We start from the raw sequence: 24,899 nt of genomic DNA on the forward strand, positions 1-24,899 counted from the left end.
ACTGAATCACAGACACTGTTAACCAGTGATTCAGTGGTTCCCATACCATGGCAATGGGAACTTACTGTTACTCTGCCACCGAAGATATCCAAGTAATAACAGGCTAACTGGTGCTGGAAATGTTAATCCGAGTTTGCTGTTAAATTGCCAGTATTACCAGCAGTTTACCGGCAAACTCGTAATGACCCCTATTGAAAACAAGCCTTCATTTTTGACCAATTGAAGGCTAAGTGCAGCATGAGAGCACCAATACTTGACGGAATGTTTTTGGGGTTCCACTCCTCACCCCACAAGAATATTTTGGAAAATAATTCAACAAGTCAGTGCACTTCATAACAAGATTTGTAAATACATGGGAAAAACCATGCATGTTTTAGAGTGCTGTTTCTAACCTCACTATGTACCATGACATGATAGTGCTAGAAAGGTGTACAGTTTATCTAGTCCTAGTTATATTCTTTGCATTCTGGTACTTTCTGTTAACCTCATAAGTGTCCCATTACTAAGAGAAGCATGAGTGCTCTTTTGGTTGGAGTGCTAACTTCCACCATGCATAGAAGAAGCCTGGCCTTGACACTGAGAAGAAGCCTGGCCTTGACACTGACTGAACACTGGGAGCTCAAAGCAGCCTTGAAAATCTCTCACATTGAATATGTAGAGCGTGTGTAATGAGCAAACCTTCAAAAATCAGACCCTCCAGGATATTGCAACATGAAACTGAGCATTTTGTGGAACACAATTATAGTTAGTGCAGCATTTTTGCTGATTTTCTAATTGAATGCAGGTTTTTTGAGAGCCAGGGTGTAAGAGCACCAGCTTGCTAGAAGAAGGAAGGATGTGTGTTTTGCTCCACTTTTTTGTTTGATGTGTGTGCCTATTAAATATTATTAACTTTATTGATTGTTAGCAGTTGTAAACATGCAAATATTCCTCTTCTATGTTTGCTAATTCCCAAGCACCCACATCCCCCACTCACCAACCCACTGCCCACTCACCAATTCTCCATCACAACTTACCAAAAACTTTCACTCGGCCAGTCATGGCCATACTCACTTGCTCTCTCAGACTGACAAGTCACAACTCACACTCACCAGTGATTAATACACGCCCAGCCATGCTCCCAACTCACACACCTTAGGTTCTCCAGTTCCTCCAGCAGCCTACAGTCCTCATTTTTTCTTGCTCTTTCTGCATCTGGCATCCTTCCTCCCTATCTTTCATGTTCTCCCCCATTCTTTCTCAAAATCTGCAGCTTCTTCCCTCTTTCCAGCCCGGTGATCCTTCCCTGCTTACTTGCCCAGTTTTCTCCTCTGGTCCACCAGTCCCCCTATGCTTTATGGCCCGATACTCTCTGTATGCTTTCCAGCCCATAACTCCCCATCTGCTTTCTGCCCCACAGCTCCCTGTGTGATCCTCCAAAACCTCTCTGCTTTCTTGCCCATCACTCCCACTCTGGCCAACCGCTCGCTCAATGACACGCTGTTTTGTTTTGCTTTCTTGGCCACCGTTCTCTACTCTGTCCCAACTCTACCTCTCTGGCCCACAGATCCCCCTCTGTTGCCCATTGCTCCCCATCTGACCCATCGCTCCCCCTAAGGTTCCCTTGCTCTTTCCCCCTCACATTGGGAATACTTTTTAATGTGTTCAAAATTTCAGTTTTTGTGTGTTGTTTATAAAAATGACAGTTTCTTAAAAAACAGATATTTTCTCAATTGTGTTTTTGTCAAAACAGTCCATTTAAATATTTTTTTTTAAAAACTGTCCTGTATTGCTTTCATAATAGTGACTGAAAAATCGCTATAATTGTCAAATCGCTAAAAGCAAGGTAGCGGGGCTGTAAAATGAAGGAAATTATGGCAGCATGTGGCAAAACTTTATATTTCAGAGCAGAAGTTTGTCAATAGTTTGTCTAAAAGTCACTTAGTTCTGAGTGAGGGCTAATTACATAATTCAATATTTTAACATCTCGCCAATGCCCTGGGACAACATCATTCTGCATCAGCAATCACTTATGTACTTATAAAATATGTTTTGCACAACAGGAAAATATATTCTGGCTGAATATGCCCCACTGGAAAAACGATAATCAAATATCCTTCACATGGAAGTAGACATAAACACGGTTTAATATATTGTGCTACTTCGTAATGACCATAACGTTTTCTGTGCCATATAATAGCCAAGCAAGAACTTTGTGCTAGAGTGCAGGATCCTGGTTCTAGTGCACCTGCTTCAGAGAGGCCTTGGCACATAGCAGTGTAATGTAAAATGTACCCTCAGGATTTTAAGGGAAAAGAGCTTGTATTGCCAAGAGAGTTCCAGTGAATCATTCTTCTTTTTTTTTCTTAGATTCCAAAGATGAAACATAAATGGACAGTGTTTCTAACCCCTGCAAAGACAGCATGTTGCAGGGGATAGGTCTAAAGCAAACCCGTTGTCAGGGGTTCAATCCAGGCTACTGTAACACATGCCCTTTCCCCTCTGACATCATATCCAGCGTTCCTTGTCTGCCGGAAGATTGCAGAGAGAGGAACTATGGGAACTCGTAGAGAGCCCTAGAAAAAAACAAGATGGAAGAACCACTCTTTTAGCATACCTTTTTTCTCTGACTACCCTGACTATGTCCCCCTTACCAGGTCTACTGACGTCAAAGGGACTTCAATGGTCAGCACCCTGTTGTGAGTGTCTTGGTAAGGTAAATTCTGCCTTTGCAGCACTGATTCCCAGGGACACTTCTGGGGAGGGCTCCCCGGTGCCCTGGGAGTTCTGGGCCTGTACCCTGAGAGGAAGGTGTTGCATAACTTGGGAGGCTATAAAGTCCCTGTACATTGGACCTTATTACGAGTTTGCTTGTCTGGAAATAAGGGTGCCGGAAACAACATACCTGTACCCTTTCTGACCAGCAAACTCTGAGTCTGCCTAACCTTACAGGCCAAGATGGTTTTCTCCAATTGTATACAACAACAGCAGAACAGAAAATACCAGGGATTACCATTAAGACTACAAAGATTTTCCAACCCCAAGATCGCAACAAGTCCCAGAACCATCTGCTAATATTCCAGTTTCCCTCTGAGACATGTAACTCAGTACTTAAGGTATATAGATTCTGAATTGCCTTAAATATGGTGGGAGAGGAATTGGGTACAAAAATGCAACATGCAGATCCCACCATTTTGCATACCCCACCATGCTCAGCTAAAATGATGTCTAACACCATCCTATTTTGGAGGGCTACTAATCTAATTGCCTTTTTCTCTAGTGTTATGTTATACAAAACATCAGTGGTCCTATTGATGCTTTTCTCCAATACCCCTGCTAGTTTTATAATATCTTTGGAATTCATTATATGTCCCCAGAATGGCACGAAGGATTTGGAACCATCACCCAAGACTTGTGAAGGAGTATCACCATTCTCATCCCGCCTGGGATGAGTTTTACAGACTTAGGCGGTGGTGGCGACATATGCTCCTGGCAGCAATATAACCAAATAACAAGTACCCTTCCAATCTCTGGGTAACCACGGATAGGCCTCATTGCTGGAAACAAAGTAAATAGGGTCTCCTACATACAAAGGTCTATCCTCACTGATTACAATTACAATGTTGGTACAACCCTTGAATGTACCCATTGGTTGAGAACCTTCTCTTTGCATGCAGAATATAACGGAATTGGGACTATGATTGATAGTATATGAAGGAGGCCTGGCGTCCCTATTGCCTATGGGAGCCATCTTCAAGGAAATCAATGATTGAAAAGGTTTAGCGACACTATCATTCCAACGGCGAAAGAATAGTGGGGGTTATCATAATAACACCCTGCCACCTCAAGGTATCTTGACATTAAAATGATTGTGTAATATCATTGCTTGCTTGCATGATACAAAGCCCTAGGATATAATTAACCTTGCAATACCAACATAAAATGTCAAATCCTCTTTTAAAGCTGGCGACAGTCAAGATATTCTTGTTGATACATTAAGGCACTGAATACATTTTGGAATTGAGCAAACCATCCACTTACAAACATAGAATTATCTTTTGAGTGAGACAATGAGTACCCGTTACATCAGCAATTAGTCTAGTATTTAGTTTCTCGAATTCTAAGACTGAGAGTGCTGTACATGTAGGATATAGCAGCACATTTATTTCCTGATCACAAAATTCTCTTTTTGGTCTAAAATACATGTTCAATTTTCCCAAACAGCTCAAATGATCTTGGAGGAGAAGGAAACTTTCTTAACAATAGGTTGAGACCACACACCTAGGTCAAAGAATGTTCACTGTGTTTCAACAAAATGTTGAACATCTACCACAGGTGACCAAACACAAGTCACGAGTTTAGACAAAGAACAGGTGAACCTTAAAATTAGATGCAACGTAAATCGAAACCGTGGATGGAATGAAAAGTAGCTATGAGACAGACATACAGATTGCATCCTTAAATAAATACATTAAAAATAACAAAAGTAGACCTAAACAAGGTCTTATAATGCCTATCACAAATAAAAAGAAGGCTAATTTTAAAGAGTTAAGAGAGTAGGAGTGACTATCTACTGCTAATACAACACACCTGGGACCTAATGACTGTAAAGAATCATGGCTTTTGATACATTGTCATTGTCCTCCCGCAGTTAAACACAGTCACAAATATCTGAATCAGTTGACATACATTTGACATGTGTATAAAAAAAGGTACCAACAGAAATAATGTTATAATAAGTGATCTCAATGCAAGCCGTCCTGGCATATGAACTTGAGAAGGTTTTTTAAGGAATAGTGAGTACTCAAAGATCCCAGTAAAGGTGAACTTAAGCAATATCATGTAAACAACAGGGGACACATGGCAGGTGATTATTTACATGCTCAGGGTTTTATTATTTTAAATGGACATACTTCTCGAGACATTTCTGGTAATGTGAACTGGACAAAAGATGTTGTCATTTATAAAGTTGACTACCGTTTTTCCCCATCGGTATTGTTCTGTAGGGTAAAATGTTTAATGATCATGCCAACAAAGTAACCGATCATCCCTTTATGAATTTAAAACACAGAAGGGTCAGAGCAGAAAGAAACATGCTTTTCACAGGTTGGACATATATTAGTATCCAAACAAGGAAATATAATTCAATGATCTGAATATAACGTTTTTAACATAAGTTTGATAGTACAACAGGAAGTTCAGAAATTCAAAATAAATAAGAAGATAACATCATGGAATTCCATACAGACTTTCCTAGCTACTATCAAATAGTGGGTAGTCAAAAAGATGGAAAACAGTGTTATGCCTAGACCTTTGATAAATAATCATCCTAACAAAATATTTTGCATCAATATTAAAAACAAAAAAAAAGAAATTTCTGTAAACAGTTAAGAACATTAAGTTGTAGAAATAAACTTTGTTGGGTGCAACTTCAAAAGGTCTGAGTTAAAATGAAACAAACATAAAAACTAAATCAGATAACATCAGCTCAATCAAACAGTGAAAACCCCTCTATAGATTCCGAGGTGGCAGTTTAGGACACAAGCAGTAAAGTCCTCATAGGTATATCATTGCAGGGCTTGAATCCTTGGATCAAGGATAACAGATAATATCCAAATTCCAGATGTATTTTCAAAAGGGTGCAGGCATGGACATCAGTGTACTCTCTTTAATGCTGTTTAAACAGAAAGCTTTGATCCCAAGCAGTCAATCATCTTTTATTTCATATTTAGATCTCGCTTAAGTCTGCACTGAATCCCTAGCTATGGGTCAAATTAAAAGAACAAAGATATCAGTCGTATAACATTTTTAAACGTTGTATACAACTACACACTGAGGCTTCACTTAAGTTAAGCACAGAAGGAATGTATGCAAATGATATCCCTGCATCGACAGGATTCCTACAGGAATGTGTTTTAGACCCCACTTTATGTAATGTGTATGTTGCTGACATTCCAGTTGTTCTAGAGGTAGTACACAATGTTCCTCCTAAAACAGGTTCACCTACAGAAGTCAGAGGCCCAACAGTCCTGGGCATATAAAACCAGATGGGAGAATACCATTGGGGGGACCTTCTGAGAGGTTATTAGGAAGCTTTATGGATAAAAATCCCAAAATTAACAAGATAGGTCAAAATTAGAGAGGTCTGATACAGGATTATGACGCAATGGCACTACACACCAGAAAAGCCTCATCAAATGTACATTACCAAGTCCCAAGACTGCGGGCGGGGGTGTTCTGGGTGTTCTGGAAGGGGAGATTGGAGACACATTTGGTGGGAGTGGCCAGAGATTCAGGGGTTTTGGGGGGACATTAAAAATCAGATCTGACAGATGGTGTCAGGCATTAATTCAGTCAATACAAGGGAGTGTCTCTGTGGTATGTTGGATCCTGATTCCGTGCACACCTCAAGACCTCAGAAGAGAGCCCTGATGGTGCTATTGATATCCACCTGGCTTGTGTTAGCCAGGAAATGGAAACAGGCAAATCCGCCTACAATGTTAGACTGGCTCCATAAGCTGTGGGAGATATTGGCATTAGAATGTCTTACCTATAGGGAACAAAGGGAAGCAAATAGATTCAGCTAAAACTGGGGAAAAATTATGGTTTATTTCAGAGGAGACTTTATGCAACAATGGTGTCCACAAAACAAACGAATTCTGAACATAATGTAAAACAGAAAATCCCTTATGATTCTGTGCATTTCTTGGTACTCGGAAAATATGTATACTGCAGGCATGGGAGGTTGGAGGGATGGGGAGGGGAAATGATAATGTTGTTGTTATCTTGACCGTGTACTTTCTCTTTGCAGAAAACTGAAAAAAAAGACGTTAAGAAATAAAATAAAAACAAAAGGTTCACACTGGGGTCAGTATTTCTTGTACGCTGACGACTTTGTGCTGTTGGATCGGATTCCAATAGGACTGCAACACTGTCTAAGTGCAATTTGGCAATATGTAGGAAGACATCCTGAAATTATCATAAAGAAAGCAACATTATGTGTTTTGCAGTGTGTAGAAAAAATAAGAGGTTTGTGTGCTGCTTAGACATTCTACCTCTTAAGGGAGTGGATGGCATGATTCATTTAGGCTATTAGATTACAACAAAAAAATCTGACCAAAACGCTTACAAGCACATTTGTATCAAAGGTAAAGCACTCATTACAGCATAAGTGGCTTTGACCAGCGGTTTGGTGTTTTTTTTACAGTTTATAATTATACAAATAAAATGTTATCCCGACCATCCCATATATTTCAGACATATCTATGAGCATGGACTGGCAGGACAAACCTGAAGGGAAGTTGTGGAAAAATTGGTAAGGTCAACCTCAAGGATCCAGCATTGCAGCTATTGGATTAGGATTCAGCGTAGTAGTGCTTAAGTCTCTCGCCTATTTGAAAAAAAATTTAATTTAACATTATGAATGTGGGTGACAGTTGAGCTCATGTCCCCTAATTATGGATTGAAAATCCACCCGAATATTATTCTACATTTGTATATGCTTTTATACAATAGGTATACTTTCATTTATGCTTGCATTGTCATGTCTTCATGGTTCTGCAGGGCTTAGCATACATGCTGACTCATCACGATGTTTGGCAGTAACCCTTAAATGCGACGGTAACACTACTACCACTGCATTTAAGGGTCTGCCAAATCAATGGTTTAGCTTTGGCAGGGTTTACCCCCAGCTCTGAGCTGGGAGCAAATCTGCCCCGATTTTGCTGATTTTCATTGCTATTACCGCCAGGCTAATACTGCCAGCGGTAGAAGTGCCAAAAAATACCCTTGAGGCCAAATGGGGAATGGGGAATTCCTGAATTAGCCCAATGAGGAATGGGGACTTACTGTTCCGCCAAACCCGTGATCCAGCATAATAGCACCAGGGGGTTTGGCGGTAAAGCTAATAGTCCCAGCAGTAATACCGCTGGGGTTACCACCAAACTCATATAGAGGGTACATTTGCTTACTGCTGAAATCAAATTTGCAAATTACCAAAGCACAAGTGGAAAATATTCAGCAACTGTCTGAGTGAGTGACAGTGTGTGTGTGTGTGCATGAATGTATTATGCAGATTTGTGGGGGATGGATTTGAAGGGGCCTTCTTGAATGAGTGAATGCGCCTGTCTATGCTGTAGCGACTTTCCTCTGCCATGTCTTTAGAAGGGGTGGGGGCCCCATTGACCATGCCAGTAGGGCAATGCAGGTATACATGGCAAAACTGGACAAGGAAAACATGACACGTTTCATATAGTGTAAACACTGTTGGCACAGACATTCTTAATATGCACTATACCAAGGCATGGCCTGCATATAAAGGTAGCACATGCATCATGAACTGTGTTTCACATTGTGCCAATAAAGGCAAAAAAAGAGAAGGCCCATGCTCAGATCTGAATTTCATCTGCAGTTTATTGTCAAGAAGTAAGATGTTGAACACCTGGACGAAAAAACAAAATAGAAGCACTCTGGGAAAAAGGGTAGGAATATAAAACAATACAAAGCCTTCCTCAACCTTAGAGTCTCTTGGTAAGGATTGTCTCTGCAGGTACCCTGCACTCTAACAGTGAAGAACAACTCTGGACTGCTACAGAACACATCACCCAACTGACCTGTCTGTGTCCTCACATCCATTAGTCTGGGTGGGCCAGAAGGTTTGCATCGTTTCCCTCTTTGTTATAAGTAGGGTATTTTCTTTACACAACAGAGGGGAGCTATTTACAATTCAGAAAGTGTGTCCAGGGGGTTAGACAGAATAGTATATCTGCTACCATGCTACCATACAAGGAACTATGGTCCTGACCCAAAATGTCCAAGCCCTGTTCTAGAAATCAAGGCTCCAAAGTCCAACAGAATTGCTGACAACCAAAAAGAGTTATCATGTCCCTGCACAATTATTGTAGTCTTGGTGGGTCATGTTGCTCTGAAACCCTGGTTGTCATCCCATGAACCTTTGACTGTCCCTTCCTAAAATGGTCAGATGGCCTCTTTTAGTTATTGGAGCCCTCCTGTCCTAGGGATCTCCTTAGATTTGGCAGTCCCACTAGGAGCAACTCAGGTTGGTATTCCCCCCCACATGGGTAAGTCTGTAAAAGATTGTCCCTCTCACCTGAGTACTATTTCAGGGGTTACCGGGTTGAAGCTGATGGCCTGCTCCTGCTACCCTATTTTCTACTGCAAACCTGTGTTTCCATTTCCAACCCTAAAGACGACGCAGAGTCATCAGGGCAGTGAAGCTAAATGCCACACCTTACAACTCATTTGATTACATTTACAATAGCACATAGCACATGGTTCGTTTTCTCCGGGTCTACCAGAAATGTCGTCTGGCCTAGTACGGTAGTCACCTGTCTGTTTCCATTTCCAGCTGTAAGTGATTTCAATCCGGCAAACACCAAAGTCTTGCCCAGCATGTAGTGCAAACACCAATCATCAATGGGGTGACAGAACACTGAATAATATCTTTAATACACTAGGAATAAGTAATGAGCAAAACAAATGCAGCACAGAAAATAATACTTTTGTGTTGGTTCACATCAGATAGCACTATGGTTAGAGGTTCCCCCTGCAACACTCCTCAACCCCCCAATAGGCAATGTAAAGAGATAGGAGGAGAGAGCAGGTATTCAGGAATAGTACAAATCAAACAGAATATCAGTCCCACCTTCCCTCATAAAACACAACAGCAAAACGGAATTGACTTTTCAGCAGTCAGATTGGCATTAAAATTGTCTTTAGAATTGACTGGGCAAAAGTACCCAATATGGTCAAAAATACTTAAATTGTGGTAAATTACTATGGGAGATGCTTTGAACAGTTGCACACAGTCACAAAAAATGATTTAGTCCGAGAAAAACATTTGAAATCATAAAGTCCAAGTCAGAACTAAATTAAAGCTATTTCACATGTGTAAAAAATTCTCAGAATTGTAATTCGCAGAAAACGTTTCCTCGCGCGATATGCGCAATAACGGGAGAATCACACCTCTCATCTGCCTTCTCACTTCCTTTTCTCACTTGCCTCTAACCTGCCTCTGCCTCTCACTTTCTCTGCCTCCACTCGAACACTTCATCCATCATGGTTACATGCCTAACATAGCTGGCCGTACCGACGACCTGTGCCTAAAAATGTCTAATGTTGATTGTCCTTAATCTATGTAAGTATACCCATGTATTGTCCCTGTTGTCTTTTTCATTTACTCCCCAGGACAACCTGGTCAGAATGTCACTTGAACTTGCCCCATTGCAAGAAGCTCACTGCTTCCCATCAAGTCTGATATCTTATCTATTATACATCCTTTTGCAATCAAAAGAGCATTGTTCTTCCCAATATATGAATAAATAAATACAATACATAGCGTTTCCTTAAAAAAAAAGAATATTAAATGAGGCTGTTTCAAGAATAAATTAAAATACAGTACAGTCATTTGCAAGCATTTTGTTCTGATCGTAGGCAATAAAAAATAAAAATAAAACATTGGAAGCAACACAGCTATTGGGCTTCTCCCACCTCTAAATTACTAACTCTCTGGTCATGATGAATTATAAATATAAAATATAAATACAATTAAACAATGTACAGCTCATCACCATTTGCCACTGTGTGCTTTCGATTAGTGGATGGAATGTAGTGCCTGAGGACAGTGGATAATTTGACATGATCAATGAGCCACAACTTTTCTCATGAGCAGTGAAATGTGCATCTTGCGCCAAACCGTGACGAGAGTGGATAGCAGTGCTGGACAAATGTATTTGTTTGAACTTGGAAACATCCAAATTTTAGATAATTTGAAAAGTTCATACCAAAAGATGAAACTAACTGTCTATATAAGGAGAAATGTGGTTCAGAGAATCAGAAGTTGCTTGTGGATGTAGGCTTTGGACATTTGGAAAAATTGTAATTCAATTAGAGTAGTAGAGAGGGTGGAAAGGTTTGGAGACATGGGCATAGTGTTAGAGTTTAGAGTCCCTGATGTAAAACAAGGTTATAATCACATTTTGTAATATTTTTTGATAATGCAGTGTGAAACATTGAATTATTTCCCACTTACCTACACAAGTAGTGTTTGTGTAGAGCAAGGGAATCCCTCACAGTGAGATCAGCTTTGAGCTTGTGTAAGACTTATTGGGGTCTGGAGAAAGAAATAGTGACACTTGGCAACATAGAGTGACAGACTTTCATGTAGAGAAGGTATACAGAGTCTAGAAGTGAATGAACACATGTCACATGTTCCCTAATGCAACACTTGCGTGCAGGCAGGAGCAGAGACTCCCTTATTGCTGCTTGTGCTATTGTGCTAACATGCTAATGTCACACTTGTGGTGGCTGAACGTTACAGGCATTCACTGCGGCTGGAGATAACTATCATTGGCCATCCCTCAAACTGAGTGAACTGCACAGGTGTCCTTGGTGGGTGCAGCTATGAAGGGAGTAACTTCACAAGGTTATAAATCTTGAATTGAGGGAACGCCAGTGTCCTTGTGTGACACCCCGGTGCAGGAAGGAGCAGGGACTATATGAGCAGTTGTGTTGATACTCTGAATTGACACTTGTGTGAAAAAGGTTACAGACATTGAGGAATACAGACATTAACTATCAGTGTCCATCTCTTTCAGTGAGTGACAAGTGCAGTTGTCCTTGGATACCACTTGGGTGCAGGGAGGAGCAGATAATCCCTAAGCACACATTTTGCTGTTGTTGACAGGCTCACATGACACATGGTGGGGGGAAATTATAGAAATTTGTGTGTAACAAAGATCGGATCAGAAAAACACACAGTGCACTTGAACTGCAGGTTGAAATTGATTGCTCCAGACTTTTATCTCCTCAACTCCCATTCACTTAGGAGGCTGACTAAAATGAAGATATCTGGGATGGCATGGAAGATGATGATGATCAAGGTAAAGATTATGATCCTTCAGACTTTGAACAGGAACATAATTGCTGATGGAAAGCTACGGACGTTAGGTACAAGTAGGAATTGAAATGTTGTTTCTATCATACAAACTGAAGGAGTTATAGAGGTTTTAGTGAGATTCATTTTTTTTAATAGGTGCGAGAATGGAAAACAGAAATGCACTTTTGAAAATGAAAGATGGTTTTGATTCCACTAGATTATGACTATGAAAAAGAGAATGTCACACGTGAATTTCCACAGTTACGTGGCCAGCGTAACCCTTCACGTGTGATTCTCTAGTTTCTATTCTGGGATTTACTTGTCTTACTCAAAATCACTAAAGACAAATGAGAAAAATCAGCAAAAAAAAAGGTACTGACAATACAATGATTCTGAATTTACAGATAGGATGAATTGATATTGGGATAAGACTAGGTAGAGATATTAGGGTCACTTTTCTTCCTATTAATACTTACAAAATAAGTTATTAGGTTGGACCGTCAGTTCTGGCAATGGATTGGATCTGGTTTAGGAAGAACAGCATATCAGGCACAAGACTGGATCAGCAGGGCCGGTCGCCGGATTTGCACAGGATCTGCCCTCCTAGTCTGTGGGTATTTTAATCAGCTGGATAGCGAGTTCCTCAGGCAATCCCAGTGGTGGCAAGCCAGAGAATTTCAGGATACAGTTTCACAAGGCCTTCTCATCCCACGGTGCTTCTCTGGGGGTGTGGGAATAAGTTTGAGGATTAGGCCTTGCAGAAATCAATAGCTCTCTATTGCTGGCAAGGGTCTTGGCATCTGGATCTGGAAGAATATTAAAGCTGGATGTAGAAGGCTAGTTCAGAGTGCTTCGCCGGAACCAGGAAAGTGAGTGGATCTGTGAGTCCCTATGTGTTGTCAGCTGTCTCTATTTATGCTTTAAAACGACATCACAAAGTGGGTGTATGGGCCGGCTTAGCTAAACCTGCCCCTGTGAGCTGGGATAGGATCAAAAATTCATCTCTGCCTTGCAATTTGAGTGATTGGATCAATGCCGGATGATGTCACATTTTATGGTTTGCTTTACAGTCCTCAGAGACCTCCCTTTAGCCACTGGTCTCAAAATCGGACTTGATACTAAATGTACATTTCTACATTGATCACCTTTATACAAATCACACACAAAGATGCCACATTTTATGTAGCAGCTATTCTTCAAAACCCCGCAGCGGTGGGATCTTGTCTCAACTTTCTACAGAATTGTGTCTTTTTAGCTATAAACACAATTTCCAAATTGTATGCAACTTTCCACAAATGTGTGTGTTTAACATAGGGATGTGTGTGTAAATTTTCACAATTCTAACATTAACACATTTCGCATAAAACCACATATATTGACATTCCTGTCCAGAACATGTCACACAGTTCTACCGCCTCTTCACATGTGCAGCCAAAAATTAAATTAACAACTCTGTCCTTTTTATATTTGACACCACTTTGAATAACAAGTTATGAGTCTTTTAAAAATTGTTCATTGTTCATTCTTAACAGAAGATGGTTGCTTGGCTCCACCCCTTGTCTCTCCTAGGAGTCCAGTGCATTCCCCTCCTTGGGGAAGTGACTTCCAGGAGAGTTTACGACCACCTTCACACCTCTTCTTCCTTGGCTGAAAGGCTTATCATTGTTCCTTCTCTTTCTGTAGACAAGAATCTGTTCCAACCCGCAATTAGCACCTCCCAGTGATATTCTGAGAGAAACCTGCTTTTCCAGTTTTTGCAGCTCAGCCAGGCTAATTAACGTCTTAAATCCAGCAAAAACCAAATTTGTTGCATCAAACATAAATACATGACTTTCTTAGCCTTAAAATCTGTGGGATTAAAAACACAACTAAAATCTGTATTCCTTTTTTAGCAAAAATCATTGTTATGCTTGCTAATCCAGCAGACTTTTAGTTTTAGCTCACTTTAAAGTTTCATCAGTAACTCATCTGACAGCTGTCATTCAGGTAGCGCAGGGTACTGCACCCAGATTTTGTCATGGGCTGCCTGTTTTCAGACAATGCAGTTTGTCTGAAGAAGGTTTTGCTCTTCACATTAGGACTTTGTATGTTTCACAATGCTTCATTAGATACATGAATTTTAGCCCCAGGCAATATTTTGAATGTTAAGAAGTGTTGTGTTATAGGCATTTTGGCATTTTTAGCAACAAAGCAAATGTCATTTATAGGCACATTTTGGGGTTTCTTTTTTTTATTTTTTTATTGAAACATCAGTCAAAATATGTCACAGTAAAGTACCGTGACATCAGACTTTTATTACAAACAAATTTCGTCAAAAAAAGAAAATTCAATAAATTCAATTAATGTACTTTCCATTAGGATTGTCCTTCAATGTTCTCTAGATCAAGTGCATCTATAAAGTTGACTATCGCATAGCAAAGTTTTACACCATTCCCGGCCATTGCATGCGACCACCAATCACGTGCTTCTGGATCCGCTGGGCAGAAGTTGCCTAAATGTAAGGATCGTTTTGTTGTGAGCGACGTGCATTTGGTTATCAGATGTTCGATAGATTCAGGTTCTTTCATACAGAAGCGACATCTGTCGTTGTTTACTTTATTTGAATGGCGAAGCCACAATGCTGCTTTTGTATTGATTGCATTTAATCGAATTCGCAAGAACTGAGCCCGGTGATGACGGGAAGGACAATTTGCCAAGTATTTACATAGAACACCCAGCTTGTGTTGTCCAATTCCGGTGTCTAAAGTTGTAACCATCTTGCAACGTTGGTCATTGTTCTGGATCCAATGCATGGTGTCGACCTTTTGCTTAACCGATTGAGGTCGCATTATCAGTTCATCAATGTTTGAATTGGCATGAGCAAGAATGTTTGTCAGGCGTTGTTTCCACTCTTCAAGTAATACTGAGTTCCCAGGTCCAGATCTTGTGAGAAAGGGCTGATAGGCAGGTGGATTGGACGGCATAATCATTTTTCTAAATGCCATCAGAGATTTCCACATTACGCAAGCATGAAGCGAATTTATGGAAAGTTCGTATCTTAATTGGATCATTGAAATATAGGTTGGTAGCTTCAGGACACGCCTCCAGAAAACACCTTCAAGCTTCTGCCAGAATGCCGCATCAATGGACCACCCTGCTTCGGATCCATAAGTAATCGCTGGAACGACTTTCTGCAGATAGAATTTCAGGGTTGGGGTGAGTGCGAATTTGCCATAAGATTTATCTAGTAGCTGGGCTTGAATTCCAAACTGTACCATTCGGGCTTTCAAATCTACTTTCCAAGGAGTTTCACAGAGTGAATTATTAAAGGATATCCCCAAATATCTAATTGAGTCGACCACATCTAGTGGTTTTTTGTTGATATGCCAGGTGAAAGGACGTTGCTTATTAGATTTTGGTTTGCCGATAATAATAATTTTGGTCTTGTCGGTGTTGATTGACAAATCATTACAGTCGAGGTATTCCTTTAAGTTGGCCAATTGCCGTTGTAGGCCTATCTGGGTTTTGTCCAGTAGGACTATGTCATCTGCGTAAATTAAGTGACCGATTTCGATGTTGTTTAAAGTTGGTGGAAAGCATCTCACGTTTATTCGGTGTTCAGGTATATCGGCAATGAACAATTTGAATAGCTCAGCTGCTAATGGACATCCTTGTTTCACCCCTGTGTTTGTTGGTATAGGGTTAGAAAGAGCACCTTGGTTGTTTAATCGGCTGCTGATTGAGGTATTTGAGTGTAGCGCTCTTATTGGATCTATCAAGCTACTTGGGCAGTTCCATTTCTTTAATTTAGCCCAGAGTTTTGAGCGATTAATGGTATCAAAAGCACTACGTAGATCGATGAAGGCTGCGTACAGGTTGGTTTTGGCCCTTTTACTTTCCAATTTTAGAATTGTCATTAGGAGCAGGTTTACTTCCACCCCAACCTCTTTTGTAAAACCGGTTTGCCGGCTGTCGGAGATTGAGTTCGTCATTGACCAGTGCGTGAGCTGTAAGCGTAAAAACAATGCGAAAATTTTCCCAATGGTGTCCAACAAGGCAATCGGGCGATAGTTGGATGGATCTGCCCGATTGCCTTTTTTGTATATTGGGACTATTATTGCTTCTCGCCAAGATCCGGGAATTGTTGTTGTTGTGGATATTCTGGCAAACAGGAGTTCTATCAGTTTAGCCCATTCCTCCACGTTATCTTTTAACATGATGTTTGTTATTAAGTCGGGGCCCGCAGCATTAATGGGGTTTCACTTGCAAATTGCTGCTTCTCTCTCTGCACTCTATTTGCTGGTCATGGAGCCCACTGGCACATTTTCTGTGGGGTGCTCTATCCCACCATATATGCATCATGGGTGGCAGGTTGTGCCTCCAACTTTTTGTTTGCTGACGCACACAGTTTTTGTAGGTTTTTTGCATGCACAATGGTTTTGCCGCCATTGTTGCCATTTCTTTCACCATAACTGGCAGGGTGATGCCGCATAGCGGAGTGGGTCAATACATCCCACACTTCCCACTATCCCCCTCCCTTCCTTGTCTATGGGCCTCATTACGACCCTGGCGGTAAGGGTTTTACGCCAGCGTTAGCTGCGCCGACCCCTTACCGCCAATTACGAGGTCCCTTAGCGCCATGGAGGTTTTAACACCCGCTTTTAGCGGGTGTTAAAATCCATGGCGCTAAGGGACCATGGAGTTAATTACGCCACCGTAATTTACGGTGGCGTAATTAACGCCTTCCCCACTCCCATTATGCCCTATGGGGCAAAAATGGGAATGGGGAAGGGTAAATGGGGATTGGGGACTTACCGCCCCGCCAAGGTCGGAATGGGGCGGTAAGTCCGCCAACCACCATGGCGTAAACGTAGTTTACGCCATGGTGGTAAAGTGACGGCCCAGGCGGTAACTTACCGCCTGGGTCGTAATGAGGCCCTATGTCTTAGCTCTTGCACTATCTGAAATTTTGTCAAGCCAAGTGCAAAAGTTAATTTCACATCCTTACTGTTCATGGCCCGTAAGAATTTCATTGTATTTTCCCTTGTTCCCTCCCTTACCTTGAAGCGCTTTGAAACACATTTTGTATAGGCACTATATAAATAAACTGTCATATTGTATCACCCAGGCAGCCAATGCATGAGAATGGTAGACATGGTGAGGTCATATAGTATTTGGAAGGGTATGATGGGTAGAACGCAGAAAGGAGTTGAACGGATAACGGGAGTCAGCTGGACGGGTGGCAAAGGACCTGGAGCTGTCAACATAGGCACTTAAATAAAGACATTTGAAGAATTACCTGTGTCCATTATGCTTAATACTTGCAACAATAATCTACGGAAGGTCCTGTGGAGGAATGTTGAATATTGTGTTCAAATGGTCGATTATACAGAACAGTTTCTTTGAAAAACTGTGTGAAGAGTCAAACAATTTGCAATTGGTTTTGGAGGGTAATTCCAATCCAGGCATGCAATAGATGTTACTCACCATCAGTGCCCAGGAGCATTTCACAATAAATGTTCACAATGCCTTTGCTTACAATATATGCCAGTATAACAACATGTTCACACTGGCTTTGACCATACATTTCCATGGTGGCTGCACCAATATTTGCCAGAATTCCAATATGAAAATCTACTCATGTTTGATTTGCTAGTAATGATACTATAAGAATACTTGTCAACCCTGGCTCTGTCAGAATATGGCAGCATACCCACAAAAGGACATACTCCTGTTGGCTTTGCCTTCATAAATTACAGGCCAAAATATGAAAATATACCCAAACTGACTGCACAATGTAATCCAGTCTAGACGCATATTATGTTTGCTTTATCCTTCATGCACACAATAAAGTGACATGCTACGGTAAGAAATACCTACTGGCTAGACCAAAATGCCAGTATATTACTTCATCGGAGATGTCCACAATAAAAAGAATGCCATAGTATAAATGGCTAGACTGGCTGCCCCAAAATGCCAGGTTAGCTATAAAATAACACAGACCGTGTTTGGTTTATCATAGAGGCCCAGTCAAATAATTCATGCCACAGTAACAAAGGGCTAGACCACAGCTGCCCCTCTGACTGCTCTCAATGCTCTCAAGAAACCCAAGAAGGTCTCTTGGCCTGAGGAGTGTGGGAAAGCCTTTCAAGGCTTAAAAGACTCCCTGTGCCAGGCCCCTGTTCTCAGGGACCCTGACTACAAACATTTTTTTTTATTGTGCCGACACATGCCTCTGCCACTGGGATAGGCGCTGTTCTATCCCAGGTAGATGAAAAATGCAAACAGCACTCAATTGGATTCATTAGCCACCAGGTAAGGACAGAGAGCTCAGGTGGTCCACTGTAGAGAAAGAATATTTCTCTGTCGTGTGGGCTCTAAGGAAGCTGAGGCACTACCACTATGGGATCCATTTCACTTTGCAAACTGACTACAAGCCCCTAAAGTGGCTAAGGAACATAAAGGGAGAGAATCCAAAGTTGCTCAGGTGGTCAATTAGCCTGCAAGGCTTTGACTTCACCATTGAGCACAGGCCAGGTGTCCAACATAGTAATGCTGATGGGTTGTCCAGAATGTTTACCCGACCCGAACAAGAGGCCCACCCAGGGGTGGATTAGTTCCCCCTTGTCCTTGGTCAGGGGGGGGTAGTGTTAGGAACGATTTCTCTAAGTGTAATTTTCCCTCCATATTATTGACCCCCCCCAATATGTTAGCTTTTGTTTGACTGACCTAACCTGACTTTTTCTAGTGGAGCACATACTTCAGCTGTACTACTCTGGGCTTTTGCTCATTTGTTATGGGAAAACTGACATATGCTTCAGGCTGTCAGTACTGGGAAACTATGTTTCCCTTAGTCTTTGACTATGTTGCCATTTCTTGGTAACTTTTTATCTGTTTGCCAAGCACCTTACTGTACCGTGCACAGGGCAGGGGTCTTTTTATTTTATGGATTTTTGTTGGTTATACAAGTGTACCTAGGATGAACTGGTGGCAGCAGTTTACTTTACTGGTATTTTTACTTCTTTCTATTGTACCACAGCATGTTTATTGTGTTTGTTCACTGACAGTGGCCAGTGCTGAAAATAGCCGTGCCACAGAGTCTTCTGTTCTGTCCTTTGGCCATCCTGTCCTTAGCCTTCACCTAGGTGGAGCTGAAACGGGACTTCTACATTTGGGCATGCACCCTTTTTTGAAAACCACATCTTTTGCGGGCTCCTGCATTTCACATGTGCTAGTGCCCAGGAAGAGGATTGGGACTTTCTGGTCCCAAACCACACTACTTGTGCTAGGAGGTCTGGTATGCCTGAATGACTGAGACCACCATGGGCCATGATTGGCCAACACCTGGCATGCATGCAAGAGAGTAGATCTTCCATTGGCTCCAGCACCAAATATATGTTTTGCGATTTTGGCATAGGAAAGGGAAGGGAGGCTTGAACCATCCCCGAAACAAGATTGATTCATGTGTGTCATCTTGGATAACTGAGATGATTGCTTGCCACTTACATCGCCAGAAATACTATATCTGAATAAGCATTTGCCATTTTCTATATTCCTGTGATGTGATGTGGAGAATGTCACCAAATCGATTGAATGCCACTGTTTTAGGCAAAGGGCGGTCCTCAAAGGACCTTTGTCATGGAGATTGTTTTGGGGGACCTGAACTTGATGCAAGGCAAGCACACATGTGGCAAAGGGTCCACTAAATCCCCACTGTTTGCTTCATAATCGTATACACTGGCACCAGCAGTAACACATGGTTCCTTATAAATAGTTCTTCTTTGCTCAGAAACCTTCCCGAAGCCTTCTAAACCTGAAAACAAGGGGCATGGGGCATAAATGATAAGCAGAGAATCAGACAGAGAGATAGTATGTTTTGCAAATATAACAATTGCAAACAAAACCCCATTTTAATTAATGAAAATGTTTAAATGTTAGACAGTTTGTAAATTAACTCACACTAACAGGCTATCTAACACACAAAGGAACAATAGTGAACTATCTAAATAATGATCTCTTTAACAAACAGTAACGTCAACTTCATTTTCAACAACAAGCAGACTTCTATGAAGGGGCAACCTGATGACCTTGCTTGGGAAAAAGAAAAGCAGCAAACAGGCAGAGCACTGTTCTGCTCTAAGAAACTGCCACACCCTAACTGCTCCTTACCCATGGGCAACATGTATACCACAGTTCCCCAGTCGAACTTCCCCATGAATCAAACATTAAATGGTTATAAGGCAATCTCAATGGGGACGGCCCAGGTATCTGTTGAAATGTCATTAGACAAAATGACAAGTGGAGAGGAGAAAGGATGTGTAGAGTTGAACAACATAGAAAAGGAAGGAAGAATAAGCATAGAGGTGAATGGAGAATCAGAGAGGGAATACGAGGTGCATAGGTGACAACCAGAGCATGGAAGGAAAGGGGACACATAGAGGTCAAAATAGGAGGTGATTATGGAATAGGGTGAACATGGCTAGCCATCAGAGAAGATGATGGATGGAGAGAGATTGAGGTGGAAGTAGGAGTGGAGAGGGGAACAGTTGGAGCAGAAGGGAAAACAGGACAGGTGGATGGAAGGAATAAGGTACGGTGACATGGGCAGTAACGAAGAGTACAGGAGGATCGGATGTGAAAATATGAGCAGAAGTAGAAAGGTGAAAGGTTCAAACTGGACTACTGAGCCAGCATCCTATTTGGTCTCTTCAACTATGCCTTCTGTCCTCTCAACAAGATCACTTACTTTGCAACCATGTCTCTTTTTGAACTCCATCATTTCACACCTACCTCCTCTTAAAGTCACCAGGCTGGATGCAAAACAGGGCCAGATGTAAAATGTTTCACCTGGTTCACAAATGTATCCATGATTAGACAACACTGTATCTATCCTCCTAAATCCAACTCTACAAGCCTTCTCATAAACTCCCCTCTGCAACCTCAACTACCCCTGTGGCACCTTGTCATTCTGTGCTTCCTCTTGCTGCCACTCTTTCTCTCTTCTTGCTATGCTTGCATGGAATTCTCTTCCCACAGAGATGTGAGAAACAGCCTATACTGATTTGTTCGAAGACAAATTGAAAGCCTTCCTCCTCCACTACAAGTTATCTTTTTAAACAACTTTTCATCTGCCTTCTAGCTTCCAATTCTCCCTCGCCTCTAACCTGCCTCTGCCTCTCACTTTCTCTGCCTCCACTCGAACACTTCATCCATCATTGTTACATGCCTAACATAGCTGGCCGTATCAACGACCTGTGCCTAAAAATGTCTAATGTTGATTGTCCTTAATCTATGTAAGTATACCCATGTATTGTCCCTGTTGTCTTTTCCATTTACTCCCCAGGACAATCTGGTCAGAATGTCACTTGAACTCACCCCATTGTAAGAAGCTCATTGCTTCCCATCAAGTCTGATATCTTATATGTTATACATTCTTTTGCGATCCAAAGAGCATTGTTCTTCCCAATATATGAATAAATAAATACAATAAATAGAGTTTTGTTCTGACTGTAGGACATGTTTGTCAATAAAAAAAAAACATTGGAAGCAACTCAGCTATTGGGCTGCTCCCACCTCTAGATTATTAACTCTCTGGTCATGATGAATTACAAATATAAATAGGTTTAAACAATGTATGGCTCATCACCCTTTGCCACTATGTGCTTTTGATTTGTGGATGGAATTTAGTGCCTGTTATAGAGGACAGTGGATAATTTGGCATGACCAATGAGCAAAAACTTTTCTCATGAGCAGTGAAATTTGCATCTTGCACCAAACCGTGAAGAGATTGGATAGTAGTGCTGGACAAATGTTTTTGTTCGAACTTGGAAACACCCAACTTTTAGATTTTTTTTTTTTTTTATTTGTTTATTGTTCAAGTACAAAAATTGTGGAACCTTTACAAAACAACATTTGAAAGAACAATAAAATATTTACATTTACATTTACAACCGATAGATCTTACATCTTATTATAATACAGTTTAAGATAGAGGATATCATATCTAACGCTTTATATCCTCTAATTCTTAAAACTTAGCTTTTAGATGATTTGAAAAGTTCATCCCAAAAGATGAAACTCGCTGTCTATATAAGGAGAAATGTGGTTATGAGAATCAGAAGTTGTTTGTGGATGCAGGATTTGGACATTTGGAAAAATTATAATTCAGTTAGAGTAGTAGAGAGGGTGGAAACATTTGGAGAGGTGGTGATAGTGTGAGAGTTTAGAGTCCCTGATGTAAAAAAAAGGTTATAATCACATTTTGTAATATTTTTTGATAATGCAGTGTTACACATTGGGGGTCATTACGACCCTGGTGCTAAGGGGATAACAGTGCCGTAAAAGGCTGCGGTTCCGTTAACCCCTTAGCGCCTAATTACGAGGTCCCTCTGCGGGACCCGACCTGAACGGCTGGTCTGTACCACCTGTTAAAGTACAGACCCGCAAAGGGACCTTCGAGGTTATTACGGTACCGCAATTTGCGGTACCGGAATTACCGCCTTCCCCAGCCCCATTGAGCCCTATGGGGCAAAAATGGGAATGGGGAAGGGCCAATGTTCAATGGGGAGTTACCGCCCCGCCAACCTTGGAATGGGGTGGTGATTCCCCATTGAACATTGGTGGACTCGTTACAACACCAGCAGCAAACATGGTGCTAATAGCGCCATGGGTTACCGCCAGTGTTGTAATGAGGGCCATTGACTTATTTACCTGTTATCTACACAAGTAGTGTTTGTGTAGAGCAAGGGAATCCCTCAGAGTGATATCAGCTTTGAGCTTGTGTGAGACTTATTGGGGTCTGGAGAAATAAATAGTGACACTTGGCAACATAGAGTGACAGACTTTCAGGTAGACAAAGCATACAGAGTCTAGAAGTGAATGAACACATGTCACATGATCCCTAATGCAACACTTGCAGGCAGGAGCAGAGACTCCCTTATTGCTGCTTGTGCTATTGTGCTAATATGCTAATGTCACACTTGTGGTGGCTGAAAGTTACAGGCATTCACTGAGGCTGGAGATAACTATCATTGCCCATCTCTCAAACTAAGTGAACTGCACAGGTGTCCTTGGTGGGTGCAGATATGAAGGGAGTAACTTCACAAGGTTATAAATCTTGAATTGAGGGAACGCCAGTGCCCTTGTGTGACATTCGGGTGCAGGAAGGAGCAGGGACTATATGAGGGCAGCTTGTGCTGTTGTGTTGATACTCTGAATTGACACTTGTGTGAAAAAGGTTACATTGAGGAATGCAGACATTAACTATCAGTGTCCATCTCTTTCAGTGAGTGACCAGTGCAGTTGTCCTTGGATACCACTTGGGTGCAGGGAGGAGCATATAATCCCTTAGCACACATTTTGCTGTTGTTGACAGGCTCACATGATACATGGGGGGGGAATTATAGAAATTCGTGTGTAACAAAGATCGGATCAGAAAAGCACACAGTGCACTTGAACTGCAGGTTGCAATTGATTGCTCCAGGCTTTTATCTCCTCAACTCCCATTCACTTAGGAGGCTGACTACAATGAAGATATCTGGGATGGCATGGAAGATGATGATGATCAAGGTAAAGATTATGATCCTTCAGACTTTGAACAGGAACATAATTGCTGATGGAAGGAGTGACACGAGTGTTGAAGGGCAGGAGGAGAATGAGACCACAAACAGAGAGCCAGAAGTAGTAGAAGCTTGTGTTCCACCCACGCATATTCTTTTTAAACTATATTGTTCCAGGGATGTCATTTGGGAGTTGTCAGGGGTTGCACCTGTGATCCCTGAGGTCTCCCTTGCTACCCCTGTGGTCTCCCATGATACTCCTAAAAACAAACGTTTTTTTTTGTTATAAATTGAAGCTCATGGGCTGTGCCATGAGGCTCTTTGATTCTAGAGTTGCTCACTTTCTTGTTCAGGCCTCTTAAAAAAACTTGCGGTTCCACAAGTGTAACACTTTGAGAAGTGACCCTAAATAAGAAAGAATAGGAATGACAAATAATGTGTCTTTCTGGAATTCTATACAGTAATTGCTAGACTCATTAAAGGTGTGCTTCGGGCACACTTCAGGCGGTGAGTCACTGATTTAGTCTGTTGTAAAACACCTCTAATTCACAAAGCAGACAGAAACTTCCAAAAAGCATTTACAGTAAAATAAGCATGCATTTCAGACTGTGTATTTTGATTTTCGCAAGTTGCAGTCACAGCATGTTTTTTTCTCCCATTGTCCTTGTTACGATCATCACAAGAGATTCCATCTCGTGTCCTCGGTCACTTGACAAAATCCTTGTGCCAAAAATCTTGTGTACAGTGTAGAAATGTTTGACCATAGAACATAAAGTGGCCCTTGATTTCATTGTGTCACACTTAATGCTTTGTTGTATTGTGTCTATCTTTCCTATCGACATGGCATGCTGTTCAGTATTGTTTACGTATATGAGGTAGTGAGTGCCCAGAGTACGGGATGCCATGTGAGTGCACTGCTTTCCCTGCACTACTCTAAATTCTTTAATACACAGTCATGAACCCTCCCAATCGTATGTATTTTGCCAACCTCTGAAGCCTGAAAAGTAAATCCACACAGGCTTGACATGTGGCCAACTTTACACCAGACCTGCTGATGAGCTGGCCGGTTGTTAAATCTCACTTACCAGTTTAATGGTATCCACTAGAGAGTGTAATTTGCTTTCTGACTTTGAAAACATTCAGACACGTAATTGCTAATTTTACAATAGCTGGTAATATAACAATAGCTGGTAAGTTAGCTCAGTGGGTTGAGCACTTTCCTCTGCGAGGTGTGTACAGGTTGCAGGTTCAAATCCTGGCAAGGCTGACTCAGCCTTTCATCCTTCTGAGGTTAATAAATGAGTACCAACACAGGTTGGGTGATATTTTATGTACATTTACTCTATTTAAAGCACGTAAGCGCTATAAAATAACACATCATTATCATTTAGCATTGGACTTCTGCTTGCATTCACAGTAATTTGCTAATATGGGCCTATACACACTGATGTTAAGGATACATATGAAATGTATATCACATTACAGTA

Source organism: Ambystoma mexicanum, chromosome 4q (assembly GCF_040938575.1).
Source record: "Ambystoma mexicanum isolate Mex_15411 chromosome 4q, UKY_AmexF1_1, whole genome shotgun sequence".
In the NCBI taxonomy this organism is placed as follows: Eukaryota; Metazoa; Chordata; class Amphibia; order Caudata; family Ambystomatidae; genus Ambystoma; species Ambystoma mexicanum.